Raw genomic sequence first — 27,351 nt, forward strand, 5'->3', positions numbered from 1 at the left:
TAAAAATACTGAACTAAAAAATTAAATTTGATAAATAGTGAAAATGTAACTGTGACAATGTAAACCACAACCAAACAATACTGAAATATTCAAACCCTTGCATTTCAACGAAATAAAATTAAAAATGAAATTTTAAAAATCAAGAAAATTTAAGTGTTACAATGTAAACCAAAACCAAACATTACTGAAATATTCCAACTCTTGAACTTAAGTGAAATAAATTCGAATTGAACTTTGAAAAATTAAGAGACTTTAACTGTGTCAATTTAAAAAAAAAACAAAAACACATTAAAAAAACCAACTATAGCATATAAATGAAAGAACAACAAAATGAACTTTGAAAAATCATGAAAATGTAACTGTGACACTTAATTATACCGAATCCTGCATTTCAGCGAAAGAAATACAAAATGAACTTTGAAAAATAAAGAAAATGTAACTGTGACAAGGTAAACCAAAACAAAACACTACTGATATATTCATACTCTTTCTTTTCAAAGATTGAAATTAAAAATAAACTTTGAAAAATCAAGACTATTTAAGTGTGACAAGGTAAACCACAATCAAACACTACGGAAATGTTCCAACTCTTTCATTTCAAATAAAGAAATTCAAAATGAACTTTGAAAAATCAAGAAATTTTAACTCGGACATTTTAGCCCAAAATCAAACGTAAGTGAAATATTCAGTATTTTGCTTTTAAACGATATAAAAAAAATGTGAGACTTAAACAAAAATTAGTAAGATTGTAAGTCATTGTAATACACAAACAAACACTACTGAAATAAAACAAAAAGTGAAAATAGGCTAATTAAATTCAAAATTAACTGTGAAAAATAAAGATGATGTAACTTTGACAAGGTAAACCATAACCAAACGGTACTGAAATATTCCATCTCTTGCGTTTCAAGGAAAGAAAATAAAAATGAACTTTGAAAATTAAAGAAAATTTTAATGTGAAAAGGTAATCCACTCACACACTCTACTTTTATATTGCAGATCTTTAACATCAAAGAAAGAAATTAACAATGAAATTTGAAAAATCAAGAAAACATAACTTTGGCAAGGTAAACCACAACCAAACACTACTTAACTGTTCCAACTCTTGCATTTCAGCGAAAGAAATTCAAAATGAACTTTGAAAAATCATGAAATTGTAACTGTGACAAGGTAAACCACAAGCAAACACTAATGAAATATTACAACTCTTGATTTTCAACGAAAGAAATTCAAAAATGAACTTTGAAAAATCGAGAAAATGTAATTGTGACAAGGTAAACCACAACCAAACACTGGTGAAATATTCCAACTCTTGCATTTCAACGAAAGAAATTCAAAATGAACTTTGAAAAATCGAGAAAATGTAACTGTAACAAGGTAAACCATAACCACACAATACTGAAATAATCCAACTCTTGCATTTAAACGAAAGAAATTCAAAATGAACTTTGAAAAATCAAGAAAATGTAACTGTGACAAGCTAAAACTGAGTCTCTCAATCCCCGTAAAGCTCTTTTAAAAGATGCAAAAACTACTTATTTAACACAAAAAATTTATTTTTTAATGACCACCAAGTAAAGAAAAACCACACGGAATCAGGCAACTGAGTCTCTCAAACCCCTTAAAGCTATTTTAAAATATAAAAAAACTACATATTTAAAAAAAAAATTTATTTTTTTAATTACCATCAATTAAAGAAAAAACCACACGGAATCCGTCAACTGAGTCTCTCAATCCCCGTAAAGCTCTTTTAAAAGATACAAAAAATAATTATTAAAAAAAAAAATTTCGTTTTTAATGACAACCAAGTAAAGGAAAACCACACGGAATCCGGCAACTGAGTCTCTCAATCCCCGTAAAGCTCTTTTAAAAGATACAAAAACTAATTATTTAAAAAAAATATTTCTTTTTATTTACAACCAATTAAATAAAAACCACACTGAATCCAGGCACCGAGTCTCTCAATCCCCGTAAAGCTCTTTTAAAAGATACAAAAACTACTTATTTAAAACAAAAATTTCGTTTTTAATGATCACCAAGTAAAGGAAAACCACACGGAATTAGGCAACTGAGTCTCTCAAACCCTGTAAAGCTCTTTTAAAAGATACAAAAACTAATTATTTAACAGATACAAAAACTACTGATTAAAAAAAAAATTTTTGGCTTTTATGTCAATCAATTAAAGGAAAATCACATGTGCTCAGCAAACTGAGTCTCTCAATCCCCGTAAAGCTCTTTTAAAAGATACAAAAAATAAATAGTTAGCACATATAATAATATTTTATTGACAAACAAGTCAAGAAAAACCACTTGGAATTATGCAACTGAGTCTCTCAAACCCTGTAAAGCTCTTTTAAAAGATACAAAAATTACTTATTTAAAACAAAAATTTCGTTTTTAATGACCATCAATTAAAGAAAAACCACACGGAATCCGGCAACTGAGTCTCTCAATCCCCGTAAAGCTATTTTAAAATATACAAAAAATACTTATTTAAGACAAAAAAATTTCGTTTTTAATTACTACCAAGTAAAGAAAAACCACACGGAATCAGGCAACTGAGTCTCTCAAACCCCGTAAAGCTCTTTTAAAAGATGCAAAAAATACTTATTTAACACAAAAATTTCGTTTTTAATGACTACCAAGTAAAGTAAAACCACACGGACTCAGGCACCTGAGACTCTCTCACCCCGTAAAGCTCTTTTCAAAGATACACAACTTTGAATACTTACCCCCGCCTCCAACAGAAAGTTCAGAAAGACGCAATCGCCATATTTATAGTCGAATGTTTACCCGAATATTTAACAAGTACCATTTTTCCACACCAGCCACAAAACTCAATTCCTCCTCGAATTATTTATACTAAATAGTTATCCCTGCCTCGCACAGAAAGTTCAGAAAGACAAAATAGCCTTATTTATAGTGAAGCGTTTCTTAACAGTATGTTTACCCAAATATTCAACACATACCATTGTTCAACACCATCCACAAAACTCAATTACTCCGAGATTTAAATAATAGACCTATGTCCCCCCGCATAACAGCCCAATAATAGAATGTATATAGCGCCAGATATCTTCTCGTTAGTGCACGAGCAGCAGAAACCATTCCATTAGTTAACCACAAGTACCCCATCTCACAAACTCCTAGACAAATTTAATGAAACACGGTATAACTGACGCTAAGCGACAGATCAGACATTAAAAATAGCCTTATTTATAGTGAAGCGTTTCTTAACCGTATGTTTACCCAAATATTCAACACTTACCATTTTTCAACACCATCCACAAAACTCAATTCCTCCTAGAACTATTTAAACTAAATACTTACCCCCGCCTCCAAGAGAAAGTTCAGAAAGACGCAATAGCCTTATTTATAGTCGAATGTTTACTCGAATATTTATCAAGTAACATTTTTACACAACAGCCACAAAACTCAATTCATCCTAGAATTATTTAAACTATATAGTTATCCCTGCCTCGCACAGAAAGTTCAGAAGGACACAATAGACTTATTTATAGTGAAGCGTTTCTTAGACGTATGTTTACCCAAATATTCAACACGTACCATTTTTCAACACCATCCACAAAACTCAATTCCTCCTAGAATTATTTAAACTAAATACTTACCCTCGCCTCCAACAGAAAGTTCAGAAAGACGCAATAGACTTATATGATAAAAAAAAAATTAGCAAAAATAACATAAAATAATCTACCAATCATGAAACTGCTACAAATCAGAATCGATAAATAAATGAAACCCTAAATGAACCGAAATTACACTTATGGCTGTTTTAGGCTACAACTATTCCACTTTCCGATTATCTGCTTTAACTTCACTTCTTGAGTGTGTCCGAAAGTAACCATAACTCTAAAAAAAGAATTTTAATAATTATAGATACATGAAAATGATTGGGCTTTATACGCTGATTCCAAATACATAAATTTCCTTAGGTTTAATGTCGAGGAGGTATTCTTTCTTTCCATTCACTAATTACCCCTTTTTTGCAAATACTCGCATATCCCATTTCCCCTTTTTTTTGCAAAAGGTTAATCAAACATCTCCGATTGTAAAAGCATTAAGAAATTTTCCAATTACTAATTACCCTTTTTTTTTATTCAAATCCTAATCACCAATCAAGTTATACTCTGTGGTTTTGGTTTAACACTAAAAAAGGACACTGAACTTTTGAAGTTACGTTGAACTTTTGAAATTAAGTTATTCTATGGCAAAGAGTGTAATGACCTACAAAAATTAACACAAAAAACTGTTTGGTACGGGGGCGTGTTGGAATTGAATAGATGGTATATACTACTATGGAGATCCAGCTTTTTGCCATGAGAAGGAAGGGTGGTAGTGGGCACACCATAGAAAAAAGAGACAAATGAATTCGTTACCCCACAAAAAGCGAAGCTAAAATAAAAAATAAATAAAAAGAAAAATCTCCAAACGAGATTTTCGACAAGTGAAACTTTCACTTGTAGGTTTCCTAAGTCAAGGAAACCCCCAGGTACAAAACACAATTAGGGCTAAGGCCAAGGGCCACCAGAAACTGAAGTGACATTCTTTCTTTTTTCTTTTTTTTTTCTTTTTTTCTTTATACATATCAGAAATTTCTTTGATTAAGGGAGCCTTAAATTTCCACATAAAATGTCAAAAATATAGATTTGCCGGAAAAGAAGACTCTAAAAAGGGTCAATAAACTTTGTCTTGTCCCTGCCAAGTCCTTTCCTCCCCTGTCCTTGACCAAGTGAACCCCATTGTTCAAGGAATTCTCCAATTTTGAGGCCTTAAACTAGTTGACCTAAACGAGCAAATGTTTTCCGTTTGGTTTGGAACTGTCAAGGATTGTTGGCTGCGATATCACACATTTTTGATTGATTTGGGCCGAAAATCGTGTTGTTACTGATCAGTTTGAAACGTGCAGCCCCAAGTCTGTTCTACCAGATCAGAGATCGATCTCTGGCCCAAGAGTAGCACCAATTTTGATGGAAAAAATTTGTTAGAGTCTGAAAACGGGTTATAATTTTCTTTCCCATATCAACTATTTGAAACGTACACACACCCTTCTTTCGACTAAGAGAAACCTGAGGTATACAAAATTTTTAGGGTACATGACCCCGGAGAGTGAGCCCAAAAAGGGTCCATTTTTTTCATGAAAACTTATGTCCTTTGGCTAAGAGGACCCGAATACGAAAGAAAATAATTTTGAAAAAATATTAGTTCACTTTAATTCAGGCCAAGCAATGAACGATTTTTTTCCCTGACGGCTTGAAACTTAACCTGTATATTACTGCATCAAGGCATCCTCTTGAACAAAAAGGGTTAGAGGCAGAGGCCCCACAAAAAAATACTTACTTTTAGAGATGGAAATGGATAAAAATTTCTTGAAAAATCTGCAAGCACGTGTTGATTCATAACATGAGGGCCGTTTTTTCACTAATCAATGTGCTAAGATCTTACATCTTTTGTCATAAAACGCTTAAAAGTGAAATCTTTGAACGAAGATCTTACATCTTTTGTCGTTTTTGTGCAAACGTCTTTAATCATTCTGCTCTGATCAGCGGTCTGAGAACATTTACACTTTTTGCTAACATCAGTGAGCTGTAAGATCTTAGAACAAAGATGAGTTAAAAAACGATAGTCTTTGCAGAAAGATGTAAGATCTTAGTGCTAAAAAACGGGCCTATTATTGTTCTATATGGCAGAACAGTGGCGGTCTTCACACTTTTTGCTAACATCAGTGAGCTGTAAGATCTTAAAACAAAGATGAGTTAAAAAACGATAATCTTTGCAGAAAGATGCAAGATCTTAGATGTAAGAGCTTAGTGCTAAAAAACGAGCCTATGTATAGCAATGCTTCCTAGGGTTGATGCCTGTAACGGCAAGTTTAACTACCAAAGAACGTGTAAGATGGCAGCACAAAACAAGGTGGTCAAAGGTACATGCCGGTCAGAGGTACAACACTTTCTTTTCAGTCACCTAATGCTGAATGACAAATCTAGACTCAAAAAATGCAGCTTCTTGAAAGAAAAACCCATCTGGGTTTACCCAGATGGGTTCTTTTGTGAGATTCTGCCTTGACTTTTTTTTCTGCCTGTAGTTCCCCTAAGACTTTGAGCTACCTTTTTCCTGAACTCTCGGAACAAAAAATTGAAGTCAGACTGGGGACAATCCCACCCGTCTCAAAGTAGTGTTGAAGAAAAAACAAAGAAAATGATATTATGGAGAAACCAATTTCCCTGAAGAAAAAAAAGGCAATTGTACGGCAACATGATGACCAAAAAGATAGATGTCAGCAGAAAACATGTTGCAGGTCGTAGCGATTACGTTTTAGATTCCATGGACTAATTTTTAGAAGAAAAAGAGAAATATTATGCCAGTAAAAGGAATTTATATTTTTAAACAAATTTTTTGAATATTTGTCACAGAATTTTCAATGTTTTCAGTAAAATTCACCTTCCTTAGTGTGTTTTTCATTAAAGATCGTAATCTTTGTAACATCTCCATAAGGATTCCTATAAATAAAATGGTATAAAAATAATGTAATACTGGCTGAAATGTCTTATCGCCAATCTGAATATATTTTTTAATAATTATTCTATACTTTGTTATCCTTCCATAGTACTTCGCCTTTCTGTGTGTCTTTGTTAAAGATCTATTTTTGTTCTCAATAAATTGTCAAATGATAACGCGTTAAGACTGATTTTCATAATCAAACCACAAGTCCTTAAATATAATTTATTTGGAAACTTTGCTGACAAAACCAATCTTACATATTAAGGTTGTATTTTCACCTGGTTGTATTTTCATCATTGAAGTAGCCAGCTGCAACCATCTGAAATACAAAAACAAACATAAAATTCAAACGTGAAAATGTTAAACGTTAAAAATAAATGTTGGAAACAGGTATTACGTCATGTACCTTCTTTGATTTTTCGCTTTCCTCAAAATGGAAATAATTGAAAAGCCGATGCAGAATTGATTAGGTCATATAAAATTAATTTATTTAATCTATTTATTTTCATTGTGGCAATGGATAAGGTGATAATTGGCACTTTTCAGTCAAATGGGTATTACCTTTTAGACAGCTCACCCTGGACCGATTGGTCTAATCCCGATCCTGCATATTCAGAGGCTCTGTTTTTTTTGTTGTTTTTTTCCAAATCCTTCCAAAATACTGAAATAGTGGTATTTTCTGAGCATTTGATTTAAAGATTATTTTTCTTTGATTATGAAAAACTTTTTGTGCTAACAGCTGTTCTTCAATAACAATCATAAGATTCATTTCGTGTTTTTCTGGTTCTTCTTCTTTGTTAAAATTCACGTACTACCTTTTAAGTTATCATAGTTGATTTTCCCCTTATGTAGGGAAGCCATTGCTTCCAATTCTACAGTTGTTACTGTACACTGATTTAGATTTTTTTTTTCTTTAAATGCAGGTAAAAAAAAGTATGCTTGTACAGTTCTAAATTAACGGTTCTCATTGTTGATTATTGCTACATTATCATAGGCAGCGCGCTAGCGCTGCCTAAGTAAAGAACGATGTGGGCACAATGTGTTGTTTTTTTTTTCTTTTTCTCAATACCCGGGCACTTCGTATCGAAGGAGTTGTCGTAGAAACTTCAAAAAGGGCTCATTCGATTGGAAATTGGAGTAGCTAGTGCCCTTTTTAATAGGTGAAAGTAATTGGAGGACAACTAGCCCCCCCCCACGCTCATCATTCCCCCAAACACATCAAATCCAAATTTTGAGATAGCCATTTTGTTCAGCGTAGTTGATTTCCAAATAGAAAATATCTTTTTGAGGAGGACACTCTCCCATAACCCTCGGGACAAGGGTTTTAAGTTATTCCCTGGGGGCATATAAGGTTTTTATAGAAGGCGTTGTCATAGAAACTTCAAAAAAGGCTCATTCGATTGGAACTTTAATCAGCTAGGGTCAGTTTTGATAGTCTAAAGTGATAGGAGGGGAACCAGCCCACCCACGCCCCTCATTCTCCCACACACATCTACTAAGAATTTTGAGATAGCTATTTGGTTCAGCGTTGTTGATTTCCAAATAGAAAAAATGTTTTTGAGGAGGACAGTCCCCAACAGTCCTCAGGGAAAGGGTTTTAAGTTATGTCATGGGTGTATATAAGGTTTTCACAGGAGGCGTTGTCGTATAAAATTCAAAAAAGGCTCATTCGATCGGAAATTCAAAGGGCTAGCGCCCGTTTTAATAGTCGAAAGTGATTGGAGGGTGACTAGCCCCCCCGCCCCCCCGCGCCCATCATTCCCCCAATCACTTCTAATCAAAATTGCGAGACAATCATTTTATTCAGCATAAATGATTACCAGATGGAAAATGTTTTTTGAGGAGGACACTACCCCACAACCCTCGGGGAAAGGATTGTAAGTTGTGCCTTGGGGGGGGGGGGCTGTAAGGTTGTTATAGAAGGCGTTGTCGTAGAAACTTCAAGAAAGGCTTATTCAAATGGAAATACAAAGGGCTAGTGTCCTTTTTAATAGTCGAAAGTCATTGTAGGGCAACTAGCCCCCTCCCCCCGCACACGCCCGTCATTCCCCCAAACACATCCAATCAAAATTTGGAGATAGCCATTTTGCTCAGCGTAGTTGATTTCCAGAGAGAAAATATGTTTTTGAGGAGGAAACTCCCCCACAACCCTCGGGGCAAGGGTTGTAAGCTATGCCCTGGGGCATATGAGATTTTTATAGAAGGTGTTGTCATAGAAACTTCAAGAAAGGCTCATTCGATTGGAAATTCAAAGGGCTAGTGCCCTTTTTAATAGTCAAAAGTGATTGGAGGGCAACTAGCCCTCCTAGTTGATTTCCAGATAGAAAATATGTTTTTGAGGAGAACACTCCCCCACAACCCTCGGGGCAAGGGTTGCAAGCTATGCCCTGTGGGCAAATGAGATTTTTATAGAAGGTGTTGTCATAGAAACTTCAAAAGAGGCTCATTCGGTTGGAAATTCAAAGGGCCAGTGCCCTTTTTAATGGTTGAAAGTGATTGGACGGTAACTAACCCCCCTCTCACGCCCACCTTTTCCCCAAACAGATCCAATCAAATTTTTGAGATAGCCATTTTGTTCAACGTAGTTTAAAGTTCTGGAAATTAGGTCTTTGAGGATGACATTATGACAGCCACCTCACAACCGTTAGAATAAGGATTTTAAGCTATGTCTTAGGAGCATATAAATTTTTTATGGAAAGCGTTATCGTAGAAACTTCAAAAAGGGATCATTTAATTATAAATTGAAAATTCCTTTGCCCTTTTGAATAGTTGAGAGTAATTGGAAGGCAACTAACATTCCTTCCACGCCCACCAGTTCCCCAAACACATCCAATCAAAATTTTGAAATAGCTATTTTGTTCCACGCAGTTAAAGTTCAGGAAATTATACCTTTAGCAGAACACTCCCCTCACAGTCTTCAGAGCAAGGGTTATAAGTTATGCCCTGGGGGCTTATAAGTTTTTATTGAAATCTTTGTCGTAGAAACTTGAAAAAGGGCTCATTCCATTGGAAATTCAAAGGTCTAGTGGCCATTTTAATAGTCGAAAGTGATTTGAGGGCATAAACTGTTTTGGTCTCCCGTTTATTTTATTCTTGTTTTTCCTTTTCCTTTGAGGGATCCGTTTTGTTTTGTTTTTGATTTTAGTTTTTCTATTATTATTTGCAAAAAATTGTCTTGGTCTCCTGTTTTTTATTTCTTACTTTTTTTTTCTTTTTTTTTCATTTAGAGAGATATGTTATAGCCTATGTTTATTTATTTACTTTCGTTGGTTCTTCACTTGATAATTTAATGAGCCGACCTTTTCGTTTAGAAGAGGTTGTATCAGCCCCAATAGCAAGAGATGTTGAACCGTGTATGAACCAAGTTAGATTTCAACTGTTAAAAAATAGTGCTTATGTCCAAATATCGAAGTTAGACCCCGGGGAAGCCGATTCGTTGCGTTTATGTGCCTGGAATTGTCACCTCACTACTGGTTATGAAGATGTGTTGTAATTTCTTTCTGATTCTCAAGGAAAAATTAGTTTTATTGGTATATCTGAAAGTTTTTTTAGTCAGCAACACTCTTTCTCGGTGTATTCTTTTCCAGATTATAATTTGGAGGCTATAAACAGGACGTCACTTCACAGAGGGGGAATTGCGTGTTTGATTTCAAAGTCCTTGACATACCATGTAAGAAATGATATTGATGTTTGGATAGAGGGTATCGTCAAATGAATGTGCATTGTCAGTTTAATATACATATACTGATATTTAATAATCAAAATCTTAATATTGTTTGATTTATTAAAGTTATAAAAGTAAAAACATTTATATTTTTTTTCGGTAAAGTGCAAATTATGATCTGGCCTTGGGAAGACATAGGGGTTTTGAGCCCAACTTATGTTAATTTCTGCTCGTTGTGAGTTTGACTCGGTTATTTATTGTTATTTGTGTTCGTTTTGGGTTTCATTTATTTATTAATGCTGATTTATGATAGTTTCACGCTTGGTAGATTAGTTTATTTGATTTTTGCTCATTTTTGTTTAATGGAGTTGTTTACTATTCTTTGAAAAAATTATTCTGTGAAGAAGTCTTTTTAGTTAATTCCTTTAAAATACACTACAGAGTTCTCTGGTCGTTTCTAGTGTTTTCTGAGAAGAAAAATTGATCTCAGCCTAGTGAAACATGGCAAAAAACTAGCGACAGAAAAAAAAAATAACTGAAAAATGCCACCTAGTGGCAGTTCTGATGTTACACTGGTTTTTGCCCCCCCCCCTTCAGTGTTCGAAAACGTTCTAAGACGTGCTCTCATATTTGTTCTAATAATTATAAAGTAAAAGTTCATTCTTTTTTGTATTAATCAAAAAAAAAAACTTTCCAAAAAATAAGTTTTTCAAAGAAAAGTAAAGGCCATTTTAAACTTAAGCTCAGCAGATATAAATACCTTTTAAAATTCAAACTGAAAACGACCAGAAATTACTAATAAAGAATAAATGAAACCCAAGACGAACTGAAATTAAATAAACAATCATAGCAAAAACATACAACAAGCAATAATATAAATGTATAAATAGATCTTAGAGCGAGTAATGCTTAGATTGAATATGAAAATCAAGCTTAAAACGAAATAAAATATTTTCCTATTGAAGTATAAATGAAACTTAAAACGAACAGAAATTAAATAAACAATCACTGCAAACAAACATACAATAGATATTAATATAAAGTAATAAATAAATCTTAAAACGAATGAAACTTAAATTGAATATGCTTCAATATGCAAATCAAGCTTGAAATGAACATAAATCACCACAAACAAAAGTTTGGGTATGACCTCCTTCTCTCACTGTAAAAGTCTAAAACCTACTGCGTCATTGGCGCTTTACTGAAAACCAATTTATGACAAATATTTTCTTTTGTACTTAATATTGAAAATAAACATTAAAATTATACTAACATTTTGAACTGATAAGCTTTCAGCAATTAATATCATTATACATCAAATATTCAGTTTAATTTATAAGCTCTTTTTAAAGTTGTTAAAAACGAATATAGTTTCCCTATAAATAAGTCTTTGGATACTGCCTCCTTTCCTAACTGTAAATAAAAACCAAAAGCCTACTGCGTCATTGGCGCTTAACTGAAAACGTGTTATATTACAAATATTTTCTTATCCAGTTCTTACAGCATTGAAAATTAAAATACAATTAAAGTGAAATAAATTCTTAAACTGATGGATCTTTCAACAATTAATGTCATTATACATCACAGAATCAATTTGATGTTGTTTATACTTTCCAAGACTGTTCAGGACGCATATAGTTTTCAGTAAAGCGCCAATAACGCAGTAGGTTTTAGACTTTTACAGTGAGAGAAAGAGGTCATACCCAAACTCTTGTTTGTAGTGTTTTTTGTTCGTCTCAAGCTTGATTTGCATTTTCAATTTAAGTTTCACTCGTTTTAAGATTTATTTATTACTTTACATTAATATCTATTGTATGTTTGTTTGTATTGATTGTTTCTTTAATTTCTGTTTGTTTTAAGTTTCATTTATACTTCAATAGGAAAATATTTTTTTTTCGTTTTAAGCTTCATTTTCATATTCAATCTAAGCATTACTCGCTTTAAGATCTATTTATTCATTTATATTATTACTAGTTGTATGTTTTTGCTATGATTGTTTATGTAATTTCTGTTCGTTTTGGGTTTCATTTATTCTTTATTAAACTTAAATATATGTTTCCAACTAGTATACTTAGGCTTCTCTATTTTTCGTTAATCCATCCCTATATTTTGTATTGTTCTTCTGTATACATGGGTAAATTTTCTTCAATTGTAAGTCCTGTGCGAATTATCCAAAACAAGTCTTTTAGAGTATTATCAGGAAAATCAGAAAGAGAATCAGTTCGAGAAGTCTATAGGGATTTTAGGATATTGCCAGCGGTGGGTCTTCATCATTTTTATATATTAGTGCTTATGTATAGATACAATATGAAGAAGCTGCCGGAGTATTTTAACGGTTGGTTTTACAGCCGATGGAATATACATAACCAAAATACTAAGGGTAAAAATGATTATTATACTCCCCCTATAGTGTCTGCCAGGTCCAAGTTTTCTTTTGTTATAAATGGTATAAATTTATGGAATAATTTGGATAATGATATGAAGAAACTAGAAAATTTTAGTGGTTTTAAAGGAAAATTGAGAGAAAAATTACCAAGCAAGTCTGAATTTTAGTTTTGTTTGTTTTGGAGGTAACTTGATTTGATTTAATTAAAATTAAGTTGTAATTGCTTGTTGGTTTGTGAGTGCTACCCCACAACATGAATATGGTATGTAGTTGCTGTCCCTGTACTATTATTATTATTCTTTATTTATTTATTTTTCTTTCTTTTCTTTTCTCTCTTTTTATCTTTCTTTCTTATTATAGTGTATTTGAATGATGTTACATGTATGTATTATTTTTTTTTACCTGTTTCACCCCACGTCAACCGTTTTGTTTTTTGGTCAATCATGTTGATTTTTGTATTTAAACTTTTTGTTAATTAAATATATCACTATCACTATTAGTAATTTCTGGTCGTCTTGAGTTTGAATTTTAAAAGGTAATCGGATCTGCTGAGCTTAAGTTTAAAATGGCCTTTACTTTTCTCTGAAAAACTCATTTTTTGGAAGTTTTTTAAATTATTTTTTGTTCGTTTTTACTTGCTAAAAATTTCAAGTTTTTAAAAATTCCTTATTTAGTAATCAAACTTTAAAAAAAAAATCAAATATTCATCAAAGTATCAAAACTGATGTCAAAGTCACAATATCGAAGTGAAAAAATGGGTTTGTGTCAACCTTGGAGTTTTTATTATCTGATGTTTGAACTATTTTGAACAAAATTGCTATCTCAAAATTTTTATCGGATGGGTTTGGGGGAAGAGGGCGTGGGGGGACTAGATTAAGCTTCGGTCTCCTTTGACTCATTAAAAGTGAACTAGAACTTTCTATTTTCAATCAAATGAGCCCTATCTGAATTTTATACGAGTATCCCTTCTATAAGAACCATATATATCCCAAGAGTATAGCTTACAACGCCTGTCCCTAGGCCCTGGGGGATTGTGTTGACCCTGGACTTTTAATATCTTATGGTTGAACTATTTTTAACAAAATGGTCACCTAAAATTTTTATCGGATGGGTTTGTCCATCCGATACACCCAAAGGCGTGGAGGTTGCGAGGGGCTAGTTGCCCTTCGATCTATTTTCACTCCAAGAAAATGAACTGCAACTTTTAATTTCCATTCAAATGAACCCTCTCTGAAGTTTATACGAGCATACCTTCCATAAGAACCATATATGCCCACAGATCAATACTTACAACGCCTGCCCCGGCCATGGGGGGGTGGTTGTGTCGGCACAGCAGTTTTCTTATCTGACCTTTGAACTGTTTTTGACGAAATGACCATACATAAAGGAGTTTTTGTTATATGATCTTTGAAGTATTTTTAACAAAATGGCTAACTCAAATTTCTTATAAGATATTTTTGGGGAAAAGGGCTTGGGTGGGGGGCAGTTGCCCTCTGATCACTTTTGACTCTTATACATGACACTAGAACTCTCGATTTCCAATCGAATGAGCCCCCTTTGAAGTTCATATGACGACCCCTTCTATGTGAAGTGCCTATGCGGAAAAAATTAAATGAAGTATGGAGGAAGGCTAGCTGCCCTCCAATTCCTTTTGACTCTTAAAAAGTGAATCAAAACTTTCAACTTCCAATCAAATGAGCCCTCTAGGAATTTTATATGACCCATATATGCCCCCAGGGCATAACTTACAACGCCTACCCCTGGGCCCTGGGGTGCTCTGTTGACACTGGAGTTTTTGTTATCAGAACTTTGAACCATTTTTAACAAAATGTCCATCTCAAAATTTTTATCTGATGCATTTAAGGCTTGGAGGAGGGGGGTCTAGTTGCCCTCCGATAAGCACTTCCATAAGAACTGTATATGCCCCTACAGCATTACTCATAACGCCTGCCTCCGGGCCCTGGTGGGTTCCCTCGACGCAGGAATTTTTCTTATCCGACCTTTGAACTATTTTAAATGAGATGGCTATTATTAAAATCTTATCGGATGGGCTTGGGGAAAAAAGGGTGTGTGGGGGGGGCTAATTGCCCTTGGATAACTTTTGACTCTTAAAAATTGAACTATAACTTTCAATTTCTAATAAAATAAGCCCCCTCTGAAGTTTATACGAGCATACCTTTCATAAGAACCATATACGCCCCCAGGAGGACACTTACAACGCCTATCCCCCGGGCTCGGGGGGGCGTTGTTGTTATCTAATTTTTGAACAATTTAAAAAACTAATGATCTCAGAAAAATTGTAGTTGACGGGGTTGGGGAAAAAAGAATGTGGGGAGTTGAAAAGAGCTAGTTTAACTCTCTTGACTCTTAAAAAGTGAACTAGAACTTTCAATTTCCAATCAAATGAGCCCTCTATGAAGTTTATACGAGCATCTCTTTCATAAGAACCATACATGCCCTTAGGGCATAACTTAGAAGCCTTCCCCTGTACCCTTGGGGGTTCTATTGACACCGGATTTTTTTCTTATTCGACCTTTGAACTATTTTTAACAAAGGTCTATCTCAAAATTTTTATCAGATGGGTATTGAAAAAGAAGGCGTGGGGGGGGGCTAGCTGCCCTTGGATCTCTTTTGACTATTAAAAAGTGAGCTCGATCTTTCAATATCAAATCAAATGAGCCCTCACTGAAGTTTATTCGAGCATCCTTTTCATACGAACAATATATGCCCCAGAGCATAACTTACAACGCCTGCCCCCGGGCCCTGGGGTTTGTCACAACACCTGAGTTTTGTTATCTGACTTTTGAGCAATTTTTAACTTAATGGCTATCTCAAAATTTTTATTGGATGCGTTTGGAGAAAAAGGGGCGTGGGGGGCTAGTTGCCCTCCAATCTCTTTTTACTCTACAAAACTGAACTAGAACTTTCAATTTCCAATCAAATGAGCCATTTCTGAATTTTTTACGAACATCCCTTCAATAAGAACCATATATTCCCCCAGGGCATAACTTACAACACCTGCCCTCAGGCCCTGGGGGGCTGTATTGACCCCTGAGTTTTCGTTATATGGTCTTTGAACTATTTAAAAAAAAACTATAACAAATTTCTTATCGGATGGGTCTGAGAAAAAAGAACGTGGAGGGGGAGGGGGGGCTAGGTGCCCTCCAATCTCTTTTGACTCTTAAAAAGTGAACTAAAACTTTCAGTTTCCAATCAAATGATCCCTCTTTGAAGTCAATAAGAGCATCCCTTCCATAAGACCCATATATGCCCCCCAGGGCATAATTTACAACGCCTGCCCCCGGGCCCTGGTGGGTTATGTCGACACCAGAATTTTTTTTATATGATCTTTGAACTATTTTTAACAAAATAGCTATCTTAAAATTTTTATTGGATGCATATGGGAAAAAAGCGTTTGGGGGGGGGCGAGGTACCGTCCAATATCTCTTGACGCTCAAAAAGTGAACTAGAGCTTTCAATTTCCAATCAACTGAGCCCTCTCTGAAGTTTATACGAGCATTCTTTTCATAAGAACCATATATACCCCCAGGGCATAACTTATAACCCTTGCCCCTGAAGACTGTGGGGATAGTGTCCTGCTCAAACACATAATTTCCAGAACTTTCAACTACGTTGAACAAAATGGCTATATCTAAATTTTGATTGGATTTGTTTGGGAAATGCTGGGCGTAGAAGGGGTGTCAATTACCTTAGAATCACTTTCGACTATTAAAAAGGGGACTAGCCATTTAAATTTCCAATTAAATGAGCCCTTTCTGAAGTTTCTACGACAATGTTTTCTATACAAAACCATATATTCCCCCAGGGTATAACTTACAACCCTTGGCCTGAGGGCTGTGGGGAGTTATCATCCTCAAAAACCTAATTTCCAGAACTTAAAACTACATTTAATAAAATAGCTGTCTAAAATTTTGATGGGATATGTTTGGGGAAAAGGTGGGCATGAGAGGGGGGTTAGTTGCCCTCTAATCACTTTCGACTAATAAAAAGGGCACTAGCCCTTTGAATTTCAAATCGAAAACCCTTGCTCTGAGGGTTGTGGGGGAGTGTCCTCCTCATATTTTCTATCTGGAAATCAACTACGCTGAACAAAATGGCTATCTCATAATTTTGATTGGATGTGTTTGGGGAAATGATGGGCATGGGGGGGCCTAGCTGCCCTCCAATCACTTTCGACTATTAAAAAGGGCACTAGCCCTTTGAATTTCTAATCGAATGAGCCTTTTTGAAGTTTCTACGACAACGCCTTCTATAAAAACCTTATATACCCCCAGGGCATGACTTAAAATCCTTGCCCTGAGGGTTGTGGGGGGTCGTCCTCCTCAAAAATATGTTTTCTATGTGGAAATCAACTACGCTTAATAAAATGGCTATCTCAAAATTTTGATTGGATATGTTTGGGAGAATGATGGGCGTGGGGGGCGGGCTAGTTGCCCTCCAATCACTCTCGACTATTAAAAAGGGCACAAGAACTCTCGATTTCCAATCGAATGAGCCCCCTTTGAAGTTTGTACGACGACCCCTTCCATATGAAGTGCCTCTGGTAAAAAAACAATAAATAATAACACATTGGAGCCGTATGGCCTTTACTATAGGCAACGCTATAACGTTGCCTCTGGTTCATCTTTTACCAAAAAAACAAAACAACTAAAATGTTAATACTAATTCATTATTTGATTTGCTTCAAAAATTATGAATGTTCAGTTTAAAACTATATATAGGTAGGAATTATTTATATGTTTCAATGAAAAAAAAAATGTTTGAAATGAACTCCACTGTTTAGAATAACTCCACAGATTTAGAACTCCTGTGTTTAAAATGTGAGCTGTTTTCAGTAAAGTGCAAATGAAGCTGAAGATTATTATACCGTCTGTGAGGCGATTATTGTGGTCCTGTTCTTATTTATGGTAACTCTTTAATGCTTGTGGTAGCTCTTTAAAGCTGTGGCAGCTCTGTAAAGCTTGATTAGCAGTAGGTGTTTTTTTGTGAACTATTTTTAAATTATGACAAGTAAAAACACGTTGCTCAAAATACAAAATATTTTCAGCAGAAAACAAATGACGCTCTTTTGTACTATGTGATTTGTGCGCTGTGTGCTATTTTTATGGTGTGACAAGCAAAACACTTTACTAAAAAATATTTTATTTTCAGCACAAAACAAATGAAACTTTCTTGTACTATGTGATGTGTGTCTTGTGTGCTATTTTTATGGTGTGACAAGTAAAAACACGTTACTCAAAACATAAATTATTTTCAGGAGATCTTTGATGTGTGCACTGTGTGCTATTTTTATGGCGTGACAAGTAAAAACACGTTACTCAAAACATAAATTATTTTTGGCAGAACACAAATGACGCTCTATTGTAGTATATGATGAGTGCACTGTGTGCTATTTTATGGTGTGACAAGTAAAAACACGTTACTCAAAACATAAATTTATTTTCAGCAGAACACAAATGACGCTCACAGTCCACACATCACATAGTACAATAGAGGTACCATGTGATGTGTGCACTTTGTGCTATTTTATGGTGTTTTATTGTGCAAATTTCTTTTCAGCAGAACACAAATGACGCTCACAGTGCACACATCACATAGTACAATAGAGATACTATGTGATGTGTGCACTGTGTGCTATTTTATGGTGTGACAAGTAAAAACACGTTACTCAAAACATAAATTTATTTTCAGCAGAACACAAATGACGCTCACAGTCCACACATCACATAGTACAATAGAGGTACCATGTGATGTGTGCACTTTGTGCTATTTTATGGTGTATTATTGTTCAAATTTATTTTCAGCAGAACACAAATGACGCTCACAGTGCACACATCACATAGTACAATAGAGATACTATGTGATGTGTGCACTGTGTGCTATTTTATGGTGTGACAAGTAAAAACACGTTACTCAAAACATAAATTTATTTTCAGCAGAACACAAATGACGCTCACAGTGCACACATCACATAGTACAAGAGAGATACTATGTGATGTGTGCACTGTGTGCTATTTTATGGTGTGACAAGTAAAAACACGTTACTCAAAACATAAATTTATTTTCAGCAGAACACAAATGACGCTCACAGTCCACACATCACATAGTACAATAAAGGTACCATGTGATGTGTGCACTTTGTGCTATTTTATGGTGTTTTATTGTGCAAATTTATTTTCAGCAGAACACAAATGACGCTCACAGTGCACACATCACATAGTACAATAGAGATACTATGTGATGTGTGCACTGTGTGCTATTTTATGGTGTGACAAGTAAAAACACTTTATTCAAAACATAAATTTATTTTCAGCAGAACACAAATGACGCTCACAGTGCACACATCACATAGTACAATAGAGATACTATGTGATGTGTGCACTGTGTGCTATTTTATGGTGTGACAAGTAAAAACACGTTACTCAAAACATAAATTTATTTTCAGCAGAACACAAATGACGCTCACAGTGCACACATCACATAGTACAATAGAGATACTATGTGATGTGTGCACTGTGTGCTATTTTATGGTGTGACAAGTAAAAACACGTTACTCAAAACAAAAATTTATTTTCAGCAGAACACAAATGACGCTCACAGTGCACACATCACATAGTACAATAGAGATACTATGTGATGTGTGCACTGTGTGCTATTTTATGGTGTGACAAGTAAAAACACGTTACTCAAAACATAAATTCATTTTCAGCAGAACACAAATGACGCTCACAGTCCAAACATCACATAGTACAGTAGAGGTACCATGTGATGTGTGCACTTTGTGCTATTTTATGGTGTTTTATTGTGCAAATTTATTTTCAGCAGAACACAAATGACGCTCACAGTGCACACATCACATAGTACAATAGAGATACTATGTGATATGTGCACTGTGTGCTATTTTATGGTGTGACAAGTAAAAACACTTTACTCAAAACATACATTTATTTTCAGCAGAACACAAATGACGCTCACAGTGCACACATCACATAGTACAATAGAGATACTATGTGATGTGTGCACTGTGTGCTATTTTATGGTGTGACAAGTAAAAACACGTTACTCAAAACATAAATTTATTTTCAGCAGAACCCAAATGACGCTCACAGTGCACACATCACATAGTACAATAGAGATACTATGTCATGTGTGCACTGTGTGCTATTTTATGGTGTGACAAGTAAAAACACGTTACTCAAAACATAAATTTATTTTCAGCAGAACACAAATGACGCTCACAGTGCACACATCACATAGTACAATAGAGATACTATGTGATGTGTGCACTGTGTGCTATTTTATGGTGTGACAAGTAAAAACACGTTACTCAAAACATAAATTTATTTTCAGCAGAACACAAATGACGCTCACAGTCCACACATCACATAGTACAATAGAGGTACCATGTGATGTGTGCACTGTGTGCTATTTTATGGTGTTTTATTGTGCAAATTTCTTTTCAGCAGAACACAAATGACGCTCACAGTGCACACATCACATAGTACAATAGAGATACTATGTGATGTGTGCACTGTGTGCTATTTTATGGTGTGACAAGTAAAAACACGTTACTCAAAACATAATTTTTTTTCAGCAGAGCACAAATGACGCTTTAGCCTTTAGAGTGTTTATAGGGGTGGTAGCCCCGTTTTTGGTTCATTTTAATTTATTTCCGTTTAGGTTTCATCTACTCATGCGCAGTAGGATGTCTTCATTTAATATTTGAATCTTATCATTCGTTCGTTTGTTCGTTTAAGGTTTCTTCTATTTATTCAAGGTTCATTCACTGGTTCATTTTATCTGCCTGATATTATTCCAAAAGATCGTTTGTCAATGAAAAAATAATCACTTTAAAAATTATTCTTTGTTGATGTGTGGGCACTTACAAATGATTGATGTAGTTGTACTTTTGGTTTGATTTATGCTCACGTTGGGATTGCCTCTTCTTCCCTCCTCTGTTTTCTTTTTTTTGTCTTTTAGGGTTTGTTGTTCTAATTTGTCTTACTTTTGTCTGAATTCTGAAGATATTAATATACTTCGTGTTTCTTTCCAATTTCGTAGCTATTAAATTAGTTTATCAAGATTTGCTTTCTGTTAGCTAGACTTGAATTTTATTTTGACCATATTAATAAAGATCTACTTACCACTGTAATTTCTATTCGTTTTACGTTGAATTTTTATATGACTTTATTTCTCTTAGTCGAGTGGTTAGGACGCTAGACTTGAAATTCTTTATTCATGAGAACAGAGGTTCTAGTCCCGGTGTCGCTGGCTGTTTGATTTGGAACTGGGGTCAGTGGTGTGACTCTGGAAGCTCAGCCAGAGTCGACCCAGCTCTAAATAGGTACCTGGAGAATTTGGGGAATATAAACAGGAAGGGTGTGGGAAAGCATATGATGGCTGGCCTCAGCCCCCATTGCACTTCCGGGTTGAATGACCACGAAACAGGGATCAGCACCGCTGGTAGGGACTGTAAATTCCAGTGCCGTATTCTTTACCTTCGCCTTTACTTCATTTCTCTTGTTTAATTTTTCTTTGAAGAAATCGTCTTCTAAACTGTTTTTCAATAAATAATTTCTTTACGGTCTCTTTTATTTTTATTTATTTTTGTCTGATTTTGAAAATCACTTTCTAATAGTCAAAAAGCTATCCCAAACTGTCCTGTCCCAAATTGCTTTCTTTCTTATTTCTTAATGTTCAAGTTTATCCAAGTTTCTTGTTCTAACTTTGTTAGTATATTAATAAGTGCTTTCACTTTTTTCCATGATAAAAGAAGTTAAAAGTATAGAATCCTTTAGTTTTCTACACCTTGCTGCTATTAACTTTTTGGGGAATTTCATGATGAAGGACACAAACCTGCATGCAATGTTTCCTGTGATTTTGCCGTAAAATTAAGGGAATGACCCCTTTTGGTGGGAGATATTTACAGTTTTCAATTTAGCAGTCTCATAAAATTTAAAATAGGCTCTTCAATTTTCTACTTTTTTCAAGTTTGTTTTTTAATAGCAATGACAAGTAAATAAAGGCCAAAATTGTGTTTCTGCTGTGGCTAATGTTAACTCCGAAACATTCGATTTTATGACAAGTTTGCAGTTAAAATTTGCAGATTTCAGATGCATATCCTTGCACTAGCGCAATAAGCACAAGACTTACGCTTGCGAATATCTATTTACTGAAACAGATGGTTGTACTACTTATACTTTTTCTTACAGGATGATTTAAATTTGCTTTAAAAAAATAGGATAGTTCTGCTTCTTTCAACGGCTTTCACATCATTTTACTGATTCCAGAAATCTAAGAAAAAATGTAAAAAAAATGCCAATAATTTAGATCGATAGATAAAGCTCAATCTCAGCTATAAATGATAGCAAAATTGTTGTCTTGCGTTGAAACATTAAAACCGCAAAATTATAGAAGAATAACATGACACAAATTTACATAGGGTAATATAGATTATACTCTATAGATTATAATAATCTATATAGATATAGATTATAATCTATATAGATATATAGATTATACCGTATATGAAAGGCGCTGCCTCCTCATGAACACATTGCTCTTTACACTAAAGTTTTGCTATTACTTTAAAAAATAGAGTTGTGATAAAGAGTCGAACTTTAGCGCAAAGAGCGATGTGCTGAGGAGTGGGCAGCCCCTTTCCTATCGGAACAGTTTCTGTTCGTTTTGAGCGTTAATGTCCCTCCTTACTTACAGTAAATTTTTTTTTTTTAATTAGCAGAACAGTCAAGATCAAACATGCTTTTTTTTCAGTACAAAACGTATTTGCAATAGCTGCATGACAGTGTAACCTTTCCCGGGGGCTGCGGGGGTTATGTTATGCCCGAAGCTATATATTGCACCTTTCAGATACTTTTAGAAATACTACTATCTGAAAATTGTTATCTGACCCAATAGAGTGGGTTTTTTAGAGACAAGAATAGTTACGATAGGGGACCGAATTCCCTCAAATCATTTCTAAACCTGAAAGAAGACGCTAGAACTTTCGATTTCTAACCGAATCAGCACAATCCAAATTTTTTACAACTATACCTTCCATAGGAAACAAAATGCAACTACTACCACTGCTAATAACAAAACATTGCAGCACCAAGACGCCTGAGGCTAACACAGCTACGCACGCTCCTCCTCCATCCCATTCTATTCAAATCCTCCCTCTTTACATCCTCCCAGGAAGTTGTAATTCCCTTAAATCTTTCCTTACGACGTCCTTCCACCGTAATCGGGACCACCTTCTTTTTGTTTGGCCCTAAACGGCTGAGGAGGGGCAATCTTTAATAGGTGACATGAAAAAAGCGCTTTAAGACACTTAAATTTTCCTTAATTCATCATTCGCATGTTTACTGTGATTACCCCAAAACCGGCTTTACTAAACACATCTTTTACAATGCTCGGTAGTAAAGCTGAGTCAAAAAATATATAAGGATTAAAAAATAGTACCATATACAAATCTTTCTGAGTGAATTACCTTTTTAATTAGTGCCGCAACTTTCATAAGCTTGGGGAAATCTTCATCACTTTCTGTGAAATCAGGAAAAGTTGGGTCAGACCGTGTAGGCAAGTATCGACACTGTGATTGTGCAATGAACACAAAAAGGAACACAAGGATTTGCACCAGAAACCTTTTGAAAATCACAGCTCCAAACTTCATTGTTACTCGGATTATCTAAAATAAAAAGGTAAATACACAAAAGATATAAAAACAGATTATTAAGTATGTAATTTACATGATAAACAATGATTTAAAATAAAAAGAGATGAAAAAAAATTATTAATAATAACTATTTTGTCTCTGGTTGAGTTATAGGGGTCCTTTACACTCTCTACCAAAATAATGTAGGAAAGGATTACTACCAAAACAGTGCCGTAAACAAAATGGTAAAATTGTGATAATTGTGAATTATTTTGTATTTTGTTTAATTAAATATTTTGTAACGGTAAACTTTGGATAATGAAGGGCGTTTTTTCATGGGTTCAGCTGTAATAGGTTTCAAGGTAATGTGCAGCTATGGAAAATTGCAATTGTATCTTATTTAGATAAGCGATTTCACCCAATTTGAAAGAAAATTCTAGAAATATACACAAATACTGTACAAAAAAAAAAAAAAAAAAAAAAAAAAAAAATTAAAAGATGCAACAGGGCTCATAGATGTTTTATCCAATTGCAATGAACACCAAAAAAAATTGTAAAAAAAAAAGGTAAAGTACACTGCTATGGACCTTGGAGGCACTTCCGGCGGTGCTGATCTCTGTTCCATGGCCCTTCAGCCATGAATTTCAATGGGGTTTGGGGGCCAGCCATCCTGCGCTTTCGCCCACACATCCTGTTTACCTTCCCCAGATTTCTCCAGGTGCCCATTTAGAGCTGGGTCGACATTGATTGAGCTTACAGAATCAATTGACTACCCCCGTTCCAAGCCAAACAACCAGCAACACCAGGACTCAACCCCCCGTCCTCACCGACAAAGGAATTTCAAGTTTCGCCTGCCAACAACTTGGCTAGCACGACTCAAAAAGGGTAAGCCCGAAAAAAAAGAGTTTGGAGAGGACGAAAGTTTAAAAATACTAATTGCGAGAAAGAAATGCAATTAACATGTAATTCAAGAGAAATAACTTAACTTTATAATTTAATTCCAATGATAATCGTTCAAGCTGAACATTGCTAATGCCAGTGTTCTTAATCTTTGGACAATCTCTTGAGGAATAAATGCACAAACCTTGACATGAAAAATGTAACATTAAACATTTTCTTGTGTTTAGCTTGCATATAATTTTATCGCTTAGTGACAGGGGTAGCAGTTACTCAGGATTAGTTCCTCTGCACTTACTTAACGTTTCCATATCATTATCTACTAGGTAAGTTCAAGCTCGCCATGTTCGCCGAGAGAAGGTAACTCCGTGCCTTCGTTTTGGCACCAAGACCCTGTCTATTTCCCGATGACGTTCTATCATACCCGAACCCTACCTTCCTGCCCGCAACAGATCATCCCGTATAAAATCCCAAAAAGTCCTCAAACTGACCCCCCGATAAACATGAAAGATATCGCGAGAGTTTTGTTCCGAGTTTTGTTGAGTTGTATAACAGCCAGGAAAACTAGTCATTAATTTTATTGTTATCTATTTATTTTTAATTTTTGACATTTTAACATTTTATTTTTGAAGTTTTGACTCATCTTTTTTTTATGTGTTTTGCTTGGATTATGTTTAACGTGAACGTCAAATTCTTTCGATGTGATATATATATATATATATATATATATATATATATATATATATATATATATATATATATATATATATATATATATATATATATATATATATATATACATATATATATATATATATATATATATATATATATATATATATATATATATATATATATATATATATATATATATATATATATATATATATATATATATATATATATATATATATATATATATATACTACTACTAACAACTCACCGCAGCACCAAGCCGCCTGAGGCCAAAACAGCTACGCACGCTCCTCCTCCACCCCAATCTATTCAAAGCCTCCCTTTTTACACCCGCCCACGAAGTTCCCATTTCCTTTAAATCTTTCTTTATGACGTCCTCCCACCCCAGACGGGGACGACCTGCTTTCCGTTTCGCCCTAGATGGTTGGCCGAAAAGAACAATCTTCGGCAATCTGTCATCCTTCATCCGCTCAAGGTGCCCTAGCCACCTCAATATTTCTTTCATTATAGACCTAGAGAGCGGTATTGAACCACATTTTTCGTATAGCCTATTGTTTGAAATACGGTCAGTCAGCCGGGTACCCAGAATAATCCTTAAGCAATTTCTCTGGAAAACATCTAGCAAATCTTCATCCGCTTTTCTGAACGTCGAGGCTCCAGAGCTATATTTGACCACTGGCATCACTATAGCTTCCAATATTCTAATCTTGGTTTGCAGACTTATCTTCCTATTCTTCCAAACTTTTTTTAATTGCGAAAAAACACCCTGAACCTTGGCTATTCTATATTTAACATCTTCACTGCTCCCACCATCTTTACTAATAATACTACCAAGGTAAGTGAAGCTGCCCACCAATCTGATCAATCTTTTCATTACCCAACATAACCTTTTCATCTTCACTTATTCCTACCCTTAGTGACTTAGTCTTCCTAACATTAATTTTCAAACCAATTCTAGCACCCTGAACTCGCAAAACCTCTAAAATTTCATTCATTTTGCTCACACTTTCATCTAGGATGCTTAAATCATCAGCATAATCCAAGTCAGGGAGACTTTTTTCTCCCCGTTTGATTCCGTGGTCTTCCACTGCCTTTCCTGTGCTTCTTAAAACAAAGTCCATCAAAATAATCCATGCAAAGGGGAATAGAACACAACCCGGCTTAACTCCTGATTTAATACAACACCAGCTACTAACCTCATTTCCTAACTTAACCGCAGCAGTGTTATTCTCGTACATAGCACTAGTCACTTTAATGTATTTGTCTGGTATACGATACAAGGATAAAACGTTTACTAAAGCTCTTCTATCAACAGAATCGAACGCTTGCTCATAATCTATAAAACTGAGAGCCAATGTTGTTTAAAAACTCCGGCACTTCTCATTTATTAACCTACGAGTGAAAATTTGGTCGACACATCCTCTATCTTTTCTAAAACCGCACTGCTCTTCTCTTAAAACTTTGTCTACGGCATCTCTCAGTCTAAAAAGTATCATATTACTAAGTAGTTTACTACCTACAGAGACCAGACTAATCCCTCGATAATTACCACAATCACTTTTATCATCTTTCTTATAAAGTGGCTTAAATAAGGTTTTCCTAAAGTCGTTAGGTACTTCCCCTTTTTCAAAAATCATATTCATAATCTTCAGTAACTTATTTCTAACCTCAGAGCCACCATATTTAAGAACTCGTTTACCAACCTATCAGCACCCGGAGCCTTATTATTCTTTAATCCTTTAGTACTGTTTCTAATTCCTCCTCACAAAACAAATCTTCCTTCACATCAAAATTATCACAAACTTTTTCATTTTCCTCTATATTTTTTCCTGCAACTCTATCTCGGTTAAGCAAATTATCAAAATGTTTGGCCCATCTCTCTTTAGTTTTTCCTTATCGCTAATTGCGACCCCATTCCTATCTTTAACTGGGCCAAGTCCGGATTGACTACTCCCTCTCAATTTGTTAACATGCCAGTACAATATTTTACTATTATGCCGTCTAGCTGCATCTTCCAGATCCTTGGCAATTTTATCCATGGCCTCCACTTCACGCCTTCTTAGTTCATATTTTAATGCTTTCTCCACTTTCTTTACATTTCATTTTTTTCTTTTCTGTATATATATATATATATATATATATATATATATATATATATATATATATATATATATATATATATATATATATATATATATATATATATATATATATATATATATATACTTTTCTTTATCTATATATATATATATATATATATATATATATATATATATATATATATATATATATATATATATATATATATATATATATATATATATATATATATATATATATATATATATATATATATATATATATATATATATATATATATATATATATATATATATATATATATATATATAGCCTACTAGTGCTATTTGTGACGTAAAATTCAAACTCGGCAACCATTCTGTGAAATAATTTTTTTAATTAAATTCCATTCAATTTTATTAATTTAAAAATATG

At 34.4% G+C, this 27,351-nt stretch overlaps 1 long non-coding RNA gene across 1 annotated transcript in view; it reads right to left on the minus strand.

Annotated features, from left to right (window-relative positions):
* Positions 1-6,727: 6,727 nt before the first annotated feature.
* LOC148939760 (uncharacterized) overlaps positions 6,728-27,351 on the minus strand; it is a 43,918-nt gene continuing 23,294 nt past the window's right edge. Inside the window, exons 2-3 of the long non-coding RNA XR_016143484.1 lie at positions 23,080-23,277; positions 6,728-6,838 (exon numbers count right to left, since the gene is read on the minus strand). This is a non-coding gene — a long non-coding RNA (uncharacterized LOC148939760). The remainder of the gene's footprint in view (positions 6,839-23,079; positions 23,278-27,351) is intronic.

Source organism: Artemia sp. Qi Xiang Cuo, chromosome 20 (genome assembly GCF_049724085.1).
Source record: "Artemia sp. Qi Xiang Cuo chromosome 20, ASM4972408v1, whole genome shotgun sequence".
NCBI lineage: Eukaryota > Metazoa > Arthropoda > Branchiopoda > Anostraca > Artemiidae > Artemia > Artemia sp. Qi Xiang Cuo.